This window comes from Carex rostrata, chromosome 6, assembly GCF_964058835.1.
Source record: "Carex rostrata chromosome 6, lpCarRost1.2, whole genome shotgun sequence".
In the NCBI taxonomy this organism is placed as follows: domain Eukaryota; kingdom Viridiplantae; phylum Streptophyta; class Magnoliopsida; order Poales; family Cyperaceae; genus Carex; species Carex rostrata.
In genome coordinates this window covers 13604726-13620908 of record NC_135923.1, presented here as the reverse complement: position 1 = coordinate 13620908, position 16183 = coordinate 13604726, and the positions used below count along the sequence as shown (strand labels likewise).

The following is a 16183-nucleotide window of genomic DNA, read 5'->3' as shown; positions in this document are numbered from 1 at the left end:
GAAAGATTCCCATGGGACAACAAAAAATTTAAATGCCAATTAAAGAAGTACATCATATACCGATTTTTTTATGATTGTGCTTCAATATCAAACTTATATTTTGCCTATTATTCAATGATCAACTCCATTGCAAACTCAGGAATACTAACCAATAAATTTATATTTTAATTGACGAAATGAAAGTAATTGATTGCAGCTTTCAAAATATTCACATTATTATTCCCTTAACTACGGACAGCAAATATTTCTCCTTTTAAAAAATAAAAAAAAATTACCAAAAAGCCAAACTTAGAAGATTTTAACTATAATGAAGCCTCAGACATCCAAGGAAGGAATTATAACAGCATCAACTCTCAAGCCTGGCGAAGGCGAAAGCTCTTAGGCGAAAACTGCGAATTTACTGAGTTTAGTCCTCATCGGCTTCTTAATCGAATAAATTATTCCCCCAAAAATATTTCAAAGATTTGACGCTAAATTGGCCAGATATCCAAGGAATAATGAGATTGAATGAGATAGATCTATCATTATCAGCCGATTTCAATAGAACCAAAAAATCAATCAATAAATAAATCATGACGAAATTGATAAGATCCAAGGACAGATTTGTTTGAAAAAGAAGCATCAGACATCCAAGGAAGGATTTAAGCAGCATAAGCTCTCAAGCCTGGCGAAGGCGAAAGCTCTCAGGTAGAAACTGCGAATTTCTGAGAAGCCTTGTTTATCATCACATGCAATAAATTAAATGAAAAAGAAAAAAAAAACTTCATAAAATTGTCGAAAGCATTTGAAAGGGGAAATCGAAGAATCTTCTACTCAATCGGGGAATCAATTCAGCAATTTAGCTCAACATCTGAGATAAAATAGTATAACATTAAACAACATAGCATTAGGGTTTTGATTCGAGCAGTGGTGAATGAAATCGTACATCAGCTGATGATTATTTATAGGCGACAGAGACAATTGGAAATGAGAGGCGGTGGCGAAGATCTAATTCTAATCTAAGCAAACGGCGACGGTATGAAATTTAGGGTTAGGGTTACTATTGGGCTGGGCCTATTTGAATAAATTCATAGCCCTGTTCAGAAATACTACGGTATATATATTTAATATCATAACATTTCTGGGCCTTATTTTTTCAAAAGTTGAATTAAGCCTTTTGATTTTCCTTCTGGTGTGTTTTGGGTTTTCTTTTGACAAAAATCCAGACCAATTGGTGTTATTCAAAATTCAACCGGGTTTTAGTAAGCCTGAATCATTGGTTTGGTTTGGTTTGGTCCAAATAGCAAGAAGCCATTGGGTCCAAATTTTCTACAAGCTCTCTTTATTGTTGGATATTATTAAGAGGAAGGAGTTCAATGTCAAAATCCATGCTTTGGTATGAACTAAAACTTCACCATAAAATTTCAACCTCTATGTGGCTTGTTAAAAAAAAATATAATGAACCCGTACTAAGGATATTCTTTAGTATTGACAATTTATATATTCATTTAGTGGGGTAAATATTTTAACAGAGCAATTTTGACTTTATGCATCGCCCAAATCATATACAGGATTGTTTTGACTCTACAGTCCGTTAGTGCCCTTTAAGGCTTCAGCTCAATTTGTGTGGTTTGGATACGAGAATATCAAAGTAATTTTCTAATATGGAATATATTCAACATATGATAGGTACAAGTAAAGATTTTTTTTTTTTTTATCTTATCAAGTAAGGATATGTGTAAGAAAATCTCCATTAGCTTATCAGGTAAGCTTATGGTCATAACATTGTGTCCGTTCTCCTAAAAAAATAATAAGCACAAAATTATATATGATGATTTTATAATCATTCATTTAGTTAGATAATATGTATAGACATGATGAGTTTATTCATATAACATGTTGTACAATATTGTTTAATGAAATATATAAAATATATATTATTTATTTTATTTTATGATATTATGTACATGTTGTTGTTGGGGGTAAACATTTATAAATTCAGATATGAATGAAATTAATCAAATAAATCTCTTAAATTAAACTAAAATTGTGTTGTTCACATCGGATTAATAGAAGTCCGCATTAATCCAACATGATAAATAACATCTATTTAATTTCTGAAATCTATCCTCTCAGTTTTATACTTTTATTGGATACAAACACAAGTAGATCACAGATTGAGATAAAAGTTATGAAAAAAAAAGGGTAAAGAGAACCAATGAAGAACTAGAGAGTTGTATATCTGTAAAATGAAATCACTGAGGAGACAATGGATTTTTCAAATATATTTGGTGTGAGAAAGTGGGCCCAACAGAACTAGTCGTTGGCGCCTCTTCATTATTATTTTTTAATTAATATATAATTACTTTTTTGGATTAAAGGAAATAACAGATAACATTTACAATAATGCATTTCTAGTTTAATCCTTGGATTTTTGAATATTATGGATGCATTTGAGCTCTCCTCTTCTAACAAATATGGATATGTGCTGAAATGGAAGTTTTAAGTTTTCCAAATATGTTTGAATTAAAAAAAAAATGTAGCTTTATGTAGTAAAATTACTTGTTTACTATTTATTTGGAATGGAGTATATAAATTATCATTTTAATTGCCAATTATTAATTATTTGTCCATTAACCTTAATAAACATTAACATATGATAGATAATGATGATGTTTAACGGATAAAATATAATACAAATGAATTAATTCTTAGTACAAATGTAAAAATTCATCCGTTAGATTTGTATTGTATTAGTTAATATTGATGCTGGTATTGAGTTGCGGAGGGTTTGTCTGTAATTGGGTTTCTTTCAGAGGGTAATAATAGCATAATTTTGGGTAAAGAGTTTAACAGAGTAGTATTTACTTCATGCAGCACATGGACTATAGAATCAAAATAGGACTGCATATGTTTCATGCGCGGCATGAAGCCAAAACTACTCTGTTAAAATATTTTCCATAATTTTGATTTAGCTCTTCTGTTAAGTTCCAATATTTATTTAATGAAACGGATAGTAAAGCTAAATTTTCTTTTAAAAGAAATTAATACGTTGACACTGGGGACAGCTAGCCCCATAGCGAAATTAAAGATTAATTGCTTATTAGATTCCGACAACCGGAATCATGTCAGGTGGGAAAATATATGTTAGCAAAGGAATGAGATCACTTGTCCCTCAGGGTGCAGGAATTTTCTGTCCCTACAGTCACTATCGAATGGGGCCGGAGCACTATTAACATTAAAAATTTTGAACTGGGGGCTCATCTCGAATCCACCGAGAGTGACTCTGAAGGCAGGAATTTCCTATCCCCAAAGGGGCAGAGGATTCGGTTCAGTTAGCAAAACACTTTGTATTGTCTCTGCATCTTTATTGCTAAATCTTATACAATTAATAACTAATGGATATTCTATTGTTTTAAGGAATTTATTATACGAGAACAAATAAGCAAGTGGCGGGATAATAATAATCTTGCTAGAACTTTTTTTTTCTGAATCAATGCATGATTAGGAGTGCGAGAAGCATTTTCATATCCTTACTCGTAATGTTAACAAAAAAAAATTATCCTTACATGTACTCGATAATCGAAAAAACAAAATCTTACTTATAACCATCTTATCGAATACAATATAGATTAGATAAACAAATAAGATAGTGCTATTGAATATATATAGATATAAAATAGCAATAAAACTATATCATATTATTCATCATCTTCATATATATAATTTTAATTTTTTATTTTGAATTATTATTGTATAGGAATAACGGGTAAGAAATAGTCATCCGTATCCTTACGTGTTATATATGCTAACAAAAAGGTTTATATTATTGTTTGTACCCTTCAAGCTAAATGAATAAAATTCTACGGTTGACACCTCTAAGGTTTATATTATTGTTTGTATTATTTTGAATTATGGTTTTTGAATACGGATAAATGAGTAAAAAAATGCCATTGACACCTCTAGTATGATCTATTTTCAATTGTTTACAAAACCATAGAGCATGCTCAACATTTCTTTTTGTGAGATAATCAGATAATGCATGTGCAAATTAATGGAGGAAAAAGAGGGGTCTCTGTGTAGGAGCTTTCACTTTTCTTTTTCTTGAAAAACAATGCATGCAGGCACTTTGATGTTAGTAAATGCACTTATAAGTGTTGTACTGTTGTTGCAACTAGCAACTATTATATGCACGATTCGTGGTGCTTATTTCTTTCTTCCCACATTTATTGTTGTTGGTATTTCAGTAGTTGTTAATGTTGCTGCTACAATCAAGATTCACCTAATAGAATGGTCGGTACAACAACAGAGTAGACACTTTTCGCGAAAGAAAAAACGAATTTATGACGGTACTCCCTTGTGAAAAGTACCGCCGCGAAAAGAAAAAATTGAACATACTCCGTCGCGAAAAGTCATTTTTTTATCCTCGCGAAAAGTGTCTCATTCCATGCTATTTTGAGGTCTCAAAACACTATATTCATTGCTTAGAAATCTATTTTTATCTTAATACCAGTTTTACCCTCAATAATTATCTTCTATCTTTGCTTCTTATTGTCAATAAAGAAAAGTTAATTATTTTGTAATAATGCATTAAAAGAAATAGCATGAATAATACACAGTTCTTATCAAATATATCATTTTTTTCCACATTCACATATGATTGATTGTAGTTCCATCTATTTTAGAATTCTACATGACATAATCAGATATTTGTTCCATTAGAAGACATGACAACGTTAACTTTGCTCCTAAAAAATCAATACATAAAATTAATTGCATGTAAATGTCTTTACACGCAAAAGAAAATGGCACCCAACTAATGGCATCATAAATCCAAAGAAAGAAAGAATCTAGTAGTGTTGTGTGGCATTGCCTATGGAGTTATCTAGTGACTCAACCTATCTATAACCGCTATGAACCTTCTATAGTGCAAAAAAATAGGATTCACATGTCCCCCACTCTCTCTCTCTATTGGAGGTGATAAAGTGTCAGGTTCAGGCTCCTTTCTTTGCAAAAAGATTTTAGCACTATGGCTTAGTCGCTAAGAAAAAAATTAAACTTTTAAGGGCACTATCGGAAATTAATAGCTTAACCTAGCTAGCTCTTACCTATTTATCCACTTTGGATTTTATTTAGTGGGGAATATTAAGGAAAAGAATCAACCGACTATTAATTTTGCTTTCATATCATACTTTTCTCAAGTTTTGATGATCTTATTTACAGGAACCCCACCAATTTTTGGGTAATTATTGAAATAGAGAAAATCCATTTCTATTCTTCATTTTGTTCATCTTACTTTGTTTGGAAATAAAACTAAGATTATGAAAATAAAAAAATTAAAAAAAAAAGTGATCTACAATGTGCTCTTCACATGATATGATTTTTCTGGCCGTTCGGCACTATATGATCTGCTCTTTTATTTTATTCCTTGGTGGGAACAAGTTGTGCAATAATATATTTTGTTTCTATTGAAGAAACTTAAGAAATCTCTTTTTCAATACTACAAAGGTTGTTGCTATTACCAGTGCATACCTCTCTGAGTTTAATGCATTAACTCAAAAGAGCATCTTTTGAGTTTAATACATCTCAGTCGTCTCATCAGAATCGAAGCCAATCCGGTCCACGCTTATGACGCACGGGGCCTTTTAATATTAGTGCGGATCTCAATCGGACGGTCTGTATCTATTAATGCACAGTCTGTTAATGCAGAGGATATGAATTCTACCTCTCTATGATAGTTTTCTGTGACTGGAGATGCTCCAACTTATCATCTTCTTCTTCTCTACAATATGTATTAATTTCTCAATCTTTTTAGATAGTTTATTTCTATACTTCTCCAGATTTGTCAAACCCTAATTCGGGTCTAGTGACAATTTTGGTAAATCAGATGAAGTTGTGGTTTTTTTTGGTGAATCACTAATTTGGGTCTAGTCATAATTTTTTGTGACAATTCTGGTAAATTCTTTTTCTTCATTTGTAGGAGCCGATTAAGAAAATTCAATGACAAATGAACTCTATTCTATTAAAATTTACTTAGCAATTTAAACTCATACCTAATGTCCAAAATTAATGGAATATTAAAATTTACTTAGCTATTTAAACTCATACCAAATGTCCAAAATTAATGGAATATGGAGGCAAGACCTTCATATTTCTTTGTTAAAAAAATATTTACTTAAACTAAAGTGAAATCTTATAAGTTTTATATTCCGATCCGAGGATTATACTAATTAATTTGTTGATTTTTTTTTTTTGATAAAAATGGGTAACTCCCACCGATTTTCTATTGAAAATCAAGCATTTGGGGATTGGTACCAAACCACTGGTATCACACCCCTTACAAAAATCGACCTAAGATATTAGGTCATATAAGCATTCCTAAAGCAATGTCAATTAACAACAAAACAACTATAAAATGCAAAACAAAACACCATAGCATAATCCAACTACTAAAAAGATTAGAAAGTTAACAAAAAAAACATAGAAGTCCTTCATCTTTTAGGATATGATCACTCTTGGTCTATATCTCATCTTGGCCTCTTCCACCTAAAAGAGGCAGGACCTCGTCCTCCTGAATAGCCACCTCTAAACCCCCCTGTATCATCAATCCATCAAAGGTAATTAATTGGAAGAGTTGAAACATCGCTAGGTAATATTAAAGAAAGTTTAAGTTTAGATTCACCATTTCTAGAATTAACCCAAAAATTTGCCAAAGAGAGAATTTGAAACCCAACATTCCTTGGTGTAGTTCTAACGCCTCTTGAAAACAAAGTTTGTTTCTAACTAACCATATTGTCTATAGCACAACATTCCTTACCAACTCTACCTATAAACCATAAATCCTCTATAGATAAGTAATCATACTACTCAAAGTCATTATAATTTGCAATTCAAGACCATATACAAAATGACATTGTCTTAAATCTTGCTTTGATGAGAGTTCTAATACAATAATTGTGTCTGTGCTGTAAACTATTGTAACCTCATTTTGCATATATTATCGAAAATAAAAATCTAGAAAATAAAATTAAAACCATTGATTTTTATTTTCTTCGGAATAAGATGTGCATAGAAATGAATATTGTAAGTGGAAGAGTATTTGTTTTGTGTTAAGATAATAGTTAAGCAGTGTCTTACATCATCAATCTATATAATCTAAAACTTCAACAAAATGACACAAGGAATAATGCAAACACTGATATTTTCAACAAACGGTGACTAGCTGTTTATTAGTATATTTTATCAGGGAAAGTTCAAATATTTTCATTTTTTGGCACCCATTGTAACTCTACAATTTAATTTTTTAATAATAAAAATTCTAAAACGCAAATGTCAAAATAAAATGTAATCGTTAGATGAGTAAACATTATTTTCTCTGCGCCTATGTAAAAAATATCATTTTTTTTTAGTTTTAGTTTTATATGAATCGTTAAGTCGAAAATTCAACATCTAGAAATTATGAGATGGATTAATGTACATCGTCAATTAAAATATATGTTTTAATTCACACTCATATTTTACGATTTCAAGATTCAAAGCGATTCAAACCACTCAACATGATCTACATATTAAATTGTACTTGGAGATCAAATTTTATTTATTTTGAAATTCTTTTAACTATTTTTTTGGATAGATACAAGATCGTTTTTTTTATGGTGATGAATTTTATGTAAAACAACAATCAATCTTGTATCTATCTAAAAAAGAATATATTTTTTTTAAATGTAAAATTTTATTTCAAACACAATTTAATATGTAGAACATGTTGAGGTAGAAGCATCATACCGTACACCTAGTCCATCAGTGCAGCAGAAGAGTCCCGCTTGAATGATTAATTTGAATCCACTGTTTAAATTTTAAAAATATAAAATATGAATAAACATAAAATTAATGAATGCTTTAAATTAGCTCATCTTCATCAATGTATTTTGCAAATCCTCAATATCAATTAAAACAAAATTGAGATCAGACGTTGCATAGGAATTATCCAAAAGATTAATTACTTCTCTTTTCCAAAACAACAACTTCACATTTATTCATCATAAAAACGACCCCAACTTCCAAAAGATAAACTTGGTCGGACGCCATATAGAAAAATATAAAAAAAAAAAAAAATCCAAATGTATCTTAACCAATGAAGTATGATTTGACGGTCATGGTTAAATTGTGATGTAGTTTCTATCATAGTGATAATTTAATAATTCAGAAAATATTTGGAGTAAAATATTTGTGATTCGAGAATAATTTGAGTATAATTTGAATATAATTTGAAATTATATATTGAGTTCGGACCGATAATCTTAGTTCTACAAGAAAGCAAAAAAAATATACATATATATATATACTATGAACTATGAAGTTTTATGGCCTAGAAATTTGAGAATAACTCGGATATAATTGGTATAATTTGCGAAAAATTTGGGTATTCCAAATAATACGCAGATTGATTCGCCAGCAGCTCAAATTCGAATAAGTCGTGAATTTTGTTGCTATGCTTACTATCTTTCAGTGGTGAAATCACATTGAATCAGATATAGATAATTTTTTTTTCTGAATTTTAAAAACCAAGTATAAATTTATATATAACAAGACTGTTGTCTATTTTAAATAAAAAAATTTGTCTATTGTGATTTCTTTGAATCTATATCTAAACAATCTAATTCTGAATTAATTAATTTAGAACAATCCACAAACCGTACCAGTAAATTATTACTCACTATATAACAGATCAAATGAATATTTGCTCAACTCGTTAGGTAAGGTAAGTCGATTAAAAATCATGTGATATACTGATATATGACATCGACGTGACATTTATCATGTAGTTGCTTGTAATTATATACTTGTCATATAGTCTTCTTCTTCTTCTTTTTTTTTTTTTTACGTTTAGATCGCTCATTCACTTATCCAATTTTTTTTTTTTTACATTTAGTAATTGTATACAAGATTAAGACTGAGAGATTAGATTTACTTGTCATATATGCTTATTTTTGGAATAATTTGTAACCTTTTGATCATATATAAACCGAACTTAAAAAATGAAGAATTTATATAATGAAGACGCTTGGAGCATCAAATGTTTAGATTAAATTCAATACTATGATTTTACAAATTTAGTAAAATACATAGATACGGTAAATGTAAAATGTAGCTTGACTGCTTGACACCTTGTCCAACCGCTGATCAATAACCGGCCTGGCCACATATCAAAATGTTAAAAATATAATCTGTTAGGACCTGCTTTTGGTCCCAATCAAATCATAAGATCAATTGATTGTGCAAATTAAAGGTATAAAGTTGCAATTGTGACTTGACCCGTCTACCTGTAGCTGTAGTATTCAATTTTGCTTCTCTTTCTGTGGCTCAGGGGATTTGACTTTTCAGTTTAAAAAAAATCTATATATAGTTTTCTTTTTTCTTTTTCTTTTTATTTATTAAGGCCGGAAAGCTCCTTTCGGCTTTCGCTTCTTATTTCTTTAATTTTTTTTTAAACCTACTCACTTATCTTCCCTCTATTAACGAGACATTTATTGCTTTGGGGATTTTTGTTTGTTATTGTAGTATTTTATTCATAAATATTTATGCTCTCAAAATTATATATTTTTGTATAGAAGGTCATTGTAACAATGTTTGAAATCCGATTCATGGGCGGATGGTAGTGGAGAGAAAAGAAGATCTGTTTGGGTCCGATATCCATTAGATCTAAAGTGGTTCCAATGGGTTCGGTAACCGTCGGATCTGCTTTAGGATTCATGTATACATATTTTAAAGGAGATCTGCTTTAGGATTCGTGTAAACAGATCCAACGGTTACCGAACCCATTGGAACCACTTTGAGTCCAATGGACATCGGACCCAAGCTGCTTCCAGAGAAAAGAGGGCTAAGTATTCCTGTAAATTGAAATTGTTGTAATTTTGTCTATTAAGCTTGTAATTTTTCTATGTATTAATAATTTTAAGCTCGGCTTAGATAATGAAATTATACCACATTATATTTTTCAGTACTCTCAATTTCAAATTTTTAGTCCCACCTCTAATCGATGTTTAAATTGGAGATAATTTGTGAATGTTGGTCATCATGCAAAAAAAAAAAGTGCCTAAATTAATCAATCTACTAAGAAGAATATGACAATATTAGCAAAAATTATTATTAATTACCTAAAAAATTGTTATTATTTTTATTATTCAGTGAAACTAATCAATGTTTGGTTTAGTAGCAAAAGACAACACCTTATATGTATAAGATCGTGGTTTCAAAATCCGGATAGAAAGTCCTACATAAACAATTAAATAGAAGTTGGTAAACTAGATCTCTATTTTTTTATCTCAGAGAAAATATCATGAAGCTATTGTGATTTCAGGTTCTAATTTCTAAATACCGTAGAACGAAAAGTAAAACTGCAAAACCACTTGTGTTAAAGTTATAGCAGCATTGTGATTTCAATTTTTTTTTTCTGAAAATATGAAGCCTGAAGTCTAACCCAAACTTTATTTTTATTTTCTTTGAATATGTTTTTTTTCAGTTGAATTCTCAAAGGCCTGAAAAAGATTGATCACATTCTTCATGTTGCTCACAACATTAACCAACAAACTCAGTAGTTTTTCTCCCTTTTCTTTTGTTTAAACTTCACTGTTATAGATCAGAGTTAAAATTTTATGTTGTTCTCTTTATTTTTGGTTATGTCTCAGTCATAATTGTTAAATTTATGATGCCTCACCGTGTCTTTCATCAAATAAAAAATGATAAAATTTATATAATTGTTAAATAAAGGATCAGAGATAATATTGAGGGATCACAAAATACAGGATTCTTTATCTTAAGAATCGGAGATAACATTTTATGATACTTTATTGTGTCTCACATTTTTTTATCTTTAATTTAATATTCGTACAGTTGATTTGGACCAGTCAACATGATGTCCATATTAAAATGTGCTTGAAGACCAAATTGATAATATTTCAGAAACCTTCTACTCTTTGTTTAATATGTACAACATTATCGTTTCTAGATCATAAAAAAAATGTACATATCTAAAATATAGTAAAAAGTTCCATAAAATATAAAATTTGGTTTCTATGTACATTTTAATATGAAAATCAGGTTGATCAATTCGAATCGACTGCTTACATTAAGAAAATATGAATAAAAAAAATGTGAAGCATGATGAGACATGAAAGACATGATATATTTGAACTCTCCTCATCTTGAGGAAGGTTAAAATGTCTCAAATAAGAAGAAATGTGAAGAAAATTTGAAACCTCTCCTCGAATACAATGAGGCAGTTGAACCCTTTTTATATTTTATTGGTAGTAGAACTAGGGTGTTCACCAAGTTCTTTTGTGAACTCAATTTTAAAATTTATCAGATTTGTTTCAAATGACGAATTCAAACCATTGAAATTTATCTACTTTACAAGTGATGCATCTAGATAAGGGGATTTTAAATTTTCGAACTAATTTTGTATAGAGTCAAGTGGTAAAAAAAGTTTTAAAAAATGAATACATTAAAATTAATTTATAAACCAGTGTTGTAAAATAACAATATGCACTCATCGGACAGATAGGGTACAGTCAAGCAATTAATCGGGAATAATCGGGAATAATCGGCCATAATCGGAAATAATCGGCTGATTAGTCGAGAAAACCGTGACGGTTTGATTACTGCTAATGACTAATCGGCCGATTAATCGCACTAAACGGACATTTTTTACAACACTGTTATAAACCTTCTAATTTTGACCACTTGACTTTATACTAAATTATTTGAAAGTTTAAATTTTGTGCATGTAGATGCATCACTCATAAAGGAGATGACTTTCAATAGTTTAAATTTATCATTTGAAACTAATCTAACAGATTTTAGAGTTCGGTAGACAAAGAAAATTTGGTGAATTTATAAACACTAGTTCTACTCTTTTAATGAATTTGGTGAATTTAAAAACATCCTAGTTCTACTCTTTTATTGGATTATAAAATTTGAGTGGTTATTGTAGAGAAAAAAAAAGTTTGGATTTGTCAGAAATCAAGTTTAGAAGAGTCATGTGACATTATCCTAATTAAAAAAAAAATCATATAGAATATGTGAAAAGTAGTATAAAAGACCAAAATATCCTCAAACAAGAATAGCTCCAGTATCTATGGGGTATAGCCGTATAGGCTTCTTAGCTAGTCGTATAGATAAATATTTTGAAAAAAAAAAAAAATGTAACCACGAGTCAACGACGTGCATATACAGGAAACAGGAAAGTATACATGATTGTGTGCAAGATAATAAATGAATAAACTGAGACATTATTCTGTACAAGATAATTTTAATAAAATGATTTTACTATTGCATTGAATTCCAACAATTTCTTATCCGTATGTATTGAGAACACAAAAATTGTTTATTATTTTTTCACTTATTAAAATGAAAACATTAATACTTTATCACTGAGATATACCTATTTTGTTAATTTGAATGACAGGTATTTCTCAATATTTTATTTGTAGCATTTTAAATAAAATTCAGAAAGCAGCCTACATTTTTCAAGATCTCTATACCAAGCAGTATCACTCAGGGGTGGCACACAGATCTAGTCTGTATGTCCCGAGTTTTTTAAAAATATCCAAATTTATAAATATTTTATTATAAATAACCACATTTTTGTCAAAATTTTATTTTTGCCCAAACCGTACAGATTATTTATGGTTTCAATTAAAAATTCAAACAGTAAATATTCCTTACGGTTTGAATTTTTTTTTTTATTTAAAAATTCGGACTGTATATATTCCTTACGGTTTGAGTTTTTTTTTTTTTAGTCCAACTTTGCACCTCTGGTTAACATATCAAACCACCTTCAAAAATCATGAAAATTTACCGACATGTATTCTTGACTTCATAGAATAAGATTGTGAAGTTTCATACAAAATCTCAAAACAGATTGTGAGATATCGGCTCTCAAAAATTGCCCGAATTGCAGAATGAGTGCTTCTGAGCCCAAATTTGCACCTCTGATTAACATATCAAAACACCATCAAAAATCATGAAAATTTACCGACATGCATTCTTGACTTCATAGAAAAATACTGTGAAGTTTCATACAATATCTCATAATAGATCGTGAGATAATGAAACATAACAAAACTGAAAACTCAAACATAATAAAACATAATATAGCTAAACTGAACTAAAACTCAAACATAATAAAATATAACATAGCTAAACTGAACTAAAACTAAAAAAAAAAACTCTCTATCAATGGTAATCCGAAGGGCTATATCGGTTAGGTGCTTGATAGGCAGAGTGGAGGCATGTAGGCAGGACCCTGCAAGGATACCAATTAGTTTCGTTATATTTTATTATGCTTTGAGTTGAGTTATGTTATATATTGTAATCATTCTTGGAAAGTATTTATACAACAAAAAAACACTACACTAAAACAAGAAAATTAGGAACAACAATACGACTTGTTCAATATTGGAATGAAATATAATCAGGGTTGAATGTTAATACCTCGACTCTACCTGTCAGTAGTGGAACGGAGAGGACGGTGGCCCTGTCGCCTACCTTGCATTTCATGATTTTTGAAGGTGTTTTGATATGTTAATCAGAGGTGCAAATTTGGGCTCAGAAGCACTCTTTCAGTAGTTTGGACAATTTTTGAGAGATGATATCTCACGATCTGTTCTGAGATTTTGTATGAAACTTCACAGTCTTATTCTATGAAGTCAAGAATGCATGTCAGTAAATTTTCATGATTTTTGAAGGTGTTTTGATATGTTAATCAGAGGTGCAAATTTGGGCTCCGAAGCACTCCTTCAGCAGTTCGGGCAATGTTTGAGAGCCGATATCTCACGATCTGTTTTGAGATTTTATATGAAACTTCACAGTATTATTCTATGAAGTCAATAATTAATGTCAGTAAATTTTCATGATTTTTGAAGGTGTTTTGATATGTTAATCAGAGGTGCAAATTTGGGCTCAGAAGCACTCCTTCAGCAGTTCGGGGAATTTTTGAGAGCCGATATCTCACGATCTGTTTTGAGATTTTGTATGAAACTTCACAGTCTTATTCTATGAAGTCAAGAATACATGTCGGTAAATTTTCATGATTTTTGAAGATGCTTTGATATGTTAACCAGAGGTGCAAAGTTGGACTAAAAAATAAAAAAAACTCAAACCGTAAGGAATATATACGGTCCGAATTTTTAAATAAAAAAAAAAAATCAAACCGTAAGGAATATTTACGGTTTGAATTTTTAATTGAAACCGTAAATAATTTGTACGGTTTGGGCAAAAATAAAATTTTGACAAAAATGTGGTCATTTATAATAAAATATTTATAAATTGGCTGTGGCTAATTTGCTGCCGGCAGCATTTCTGCCGGCGGTGCTGCCACTGTTTTTTCTATTTTTTGATGTTCAAACGACAAATCTAAACCGTTAGATGTTTAATCTATATTATAATCTACTTGGAGACCAAATTTTACATTTTTTGGAATTTTTTTACTATATATTAAGCTGGTTTGAAAACCGCTGATTTCAATGCTGCAGAAATTTACTGAAATCAGCGGTTTTCAAACCAGCTTAATATATAGTAAAAAAATTCCAAAAAATTTAAAATTTGGTCTCCAAGTAGATTATAATATAGATTAAACATCTAACGGTTTGGATTTGTTTTTTGGACATCACATGGCTAAATATAGCCCCGGCAGCACCTCTGCCGAAATGCTGCCAGCAGCAATTTAGACAGACCCTTATAAATTTGGGTATTTTTAAAAAACTCGGCTGTATGTCGCTATAATCAAGTAAAAAATTTAAATTCAAATTGCATGGCACGCGCTCCTGAATGACATGACAAATAATACGATGAAATTTTAAATTACATGACAAATGATACGTAAAATTTTCAATTACATGATAAATAATACATAAAATTTTAAATTCAAATTGCATTGCGCTGAATGAAACACAGACCTAGCCTTTCTGCCAGTGTTGTAAATAACGGTATACAATCGTCGGACGGACAGAGTACCGCCAAGCGATTAATCGGGAATAATCGAGAATAATTGGGAATAATCGGCCAATTAATCGGAAAAATTCATAACAGTTTGATCACCTCCAATGACTAATCGGCCGATTAATCGGCCTAAACGGACGTTTTTTACAACACTGCTTTCTGCTAAGTTTGGAGATTTTGAGAAACGCAAGCTACTTTAAAAAAAAAAAAAAAAACAATGCTACAAATAATAAATTCGGCAGGTAAGCCGAATAGCGTACCAATTTGCACTTAATAATTTACTAGAAAAAAAGTTAATCATACATATGAGTCATATGACCGGTCCTTGAGCAGCTTTATTTTTTTTATTTTAATCCTTAAAGTTTGAAGTCCTAATGTTGATAAAGTTATTCTTTTGCGAAAATGTTTATTCAAATATTGGAACCCCTTATCACCACAAATAAAAATATATGTAAAAATAAAAGTCTGCATGCATCATTTTATATTTCAAAGTCAGACGGTGCCATGTGGAGAAAGACATGCCCCCACATTTATTCAGAAAAAAAGCAAATAATTATTTTTTGGGGTTAAAGTTGACCTCCTATTAATTTGTTTATCTTATCTTGCAAGTTTTGACGAACTCTCATTCATTTGTGTAATTGTTATCAATTGTTTAGACACAAGTTGATTAACCAGATACTCCTATGAAATGAAACTACTCTAGATACCTTGTACGAAAATAAATATTATGTACAACCAAGCAATCATAAATTCATAATGGCCATAATGAGGCATGAATTAATAAACTATTACCATATAGGAAAAATTATCTTATCAGGTGTATATTAAAAAAGTCTTGTGTTTATGAATAATAAAGAGACGCATTTAATTTTTAGAGAAGGTATCTGAAAATATCAAGGTTCTAAATAGCGATTATAGTGGCATAGCAGGGATACAAAAAAAAAAGCTATTGCGAATAGCGTAGCTATAGAGGAAGCTATCATACATAGTGTTTTTTCCTTTTCAATTTTTTTATTCTATATTTCTACTAATTATCAACATAGTCAATATTGAAGAATTGAGATAACAACTAAATGACAACTAATCTAAGTCTATTATTTTTATCTATTATGCAAATAAGAAAGAAAAAAAAAATCTAAAAAGTAACATTATTTAATAGTTCATACTTCATGAGCAATTAATTTTATAAGGTAAATAAAGTCAG

General features: G+C 30.1%; 2 non-coding genes across 2 annotated transcripts; both read right to left on the bottom strand.

Annotated features, from left to right (window-relative positions):
* Positions 1-311: 311 nt before the first annotated feature.
* Positions 312-422, bottom strand: LOC144556338 (small nucleolar RNA SNORD14). The gene has a single exon (XR_013512345.1). It is a non-coding gene; the product is annotated as a small nucleolar RNA SNORD14 (small nucleolar RNA).
* Positions 423-617: 195 nt separating this feature from the next.
* LOC144556337 (small nucleolar RNA SNORD14) lies at positions 618-733 on the bottom strand. The gene has a single exon (XR_013512344.1). It is a non-coding gene; the product is annotated as a small nucleolar RNA SNORD14 (small nucleolar RNA).
* Between the last annotated feature and the right edge of the window lie 15450 nt (positions 734-16183).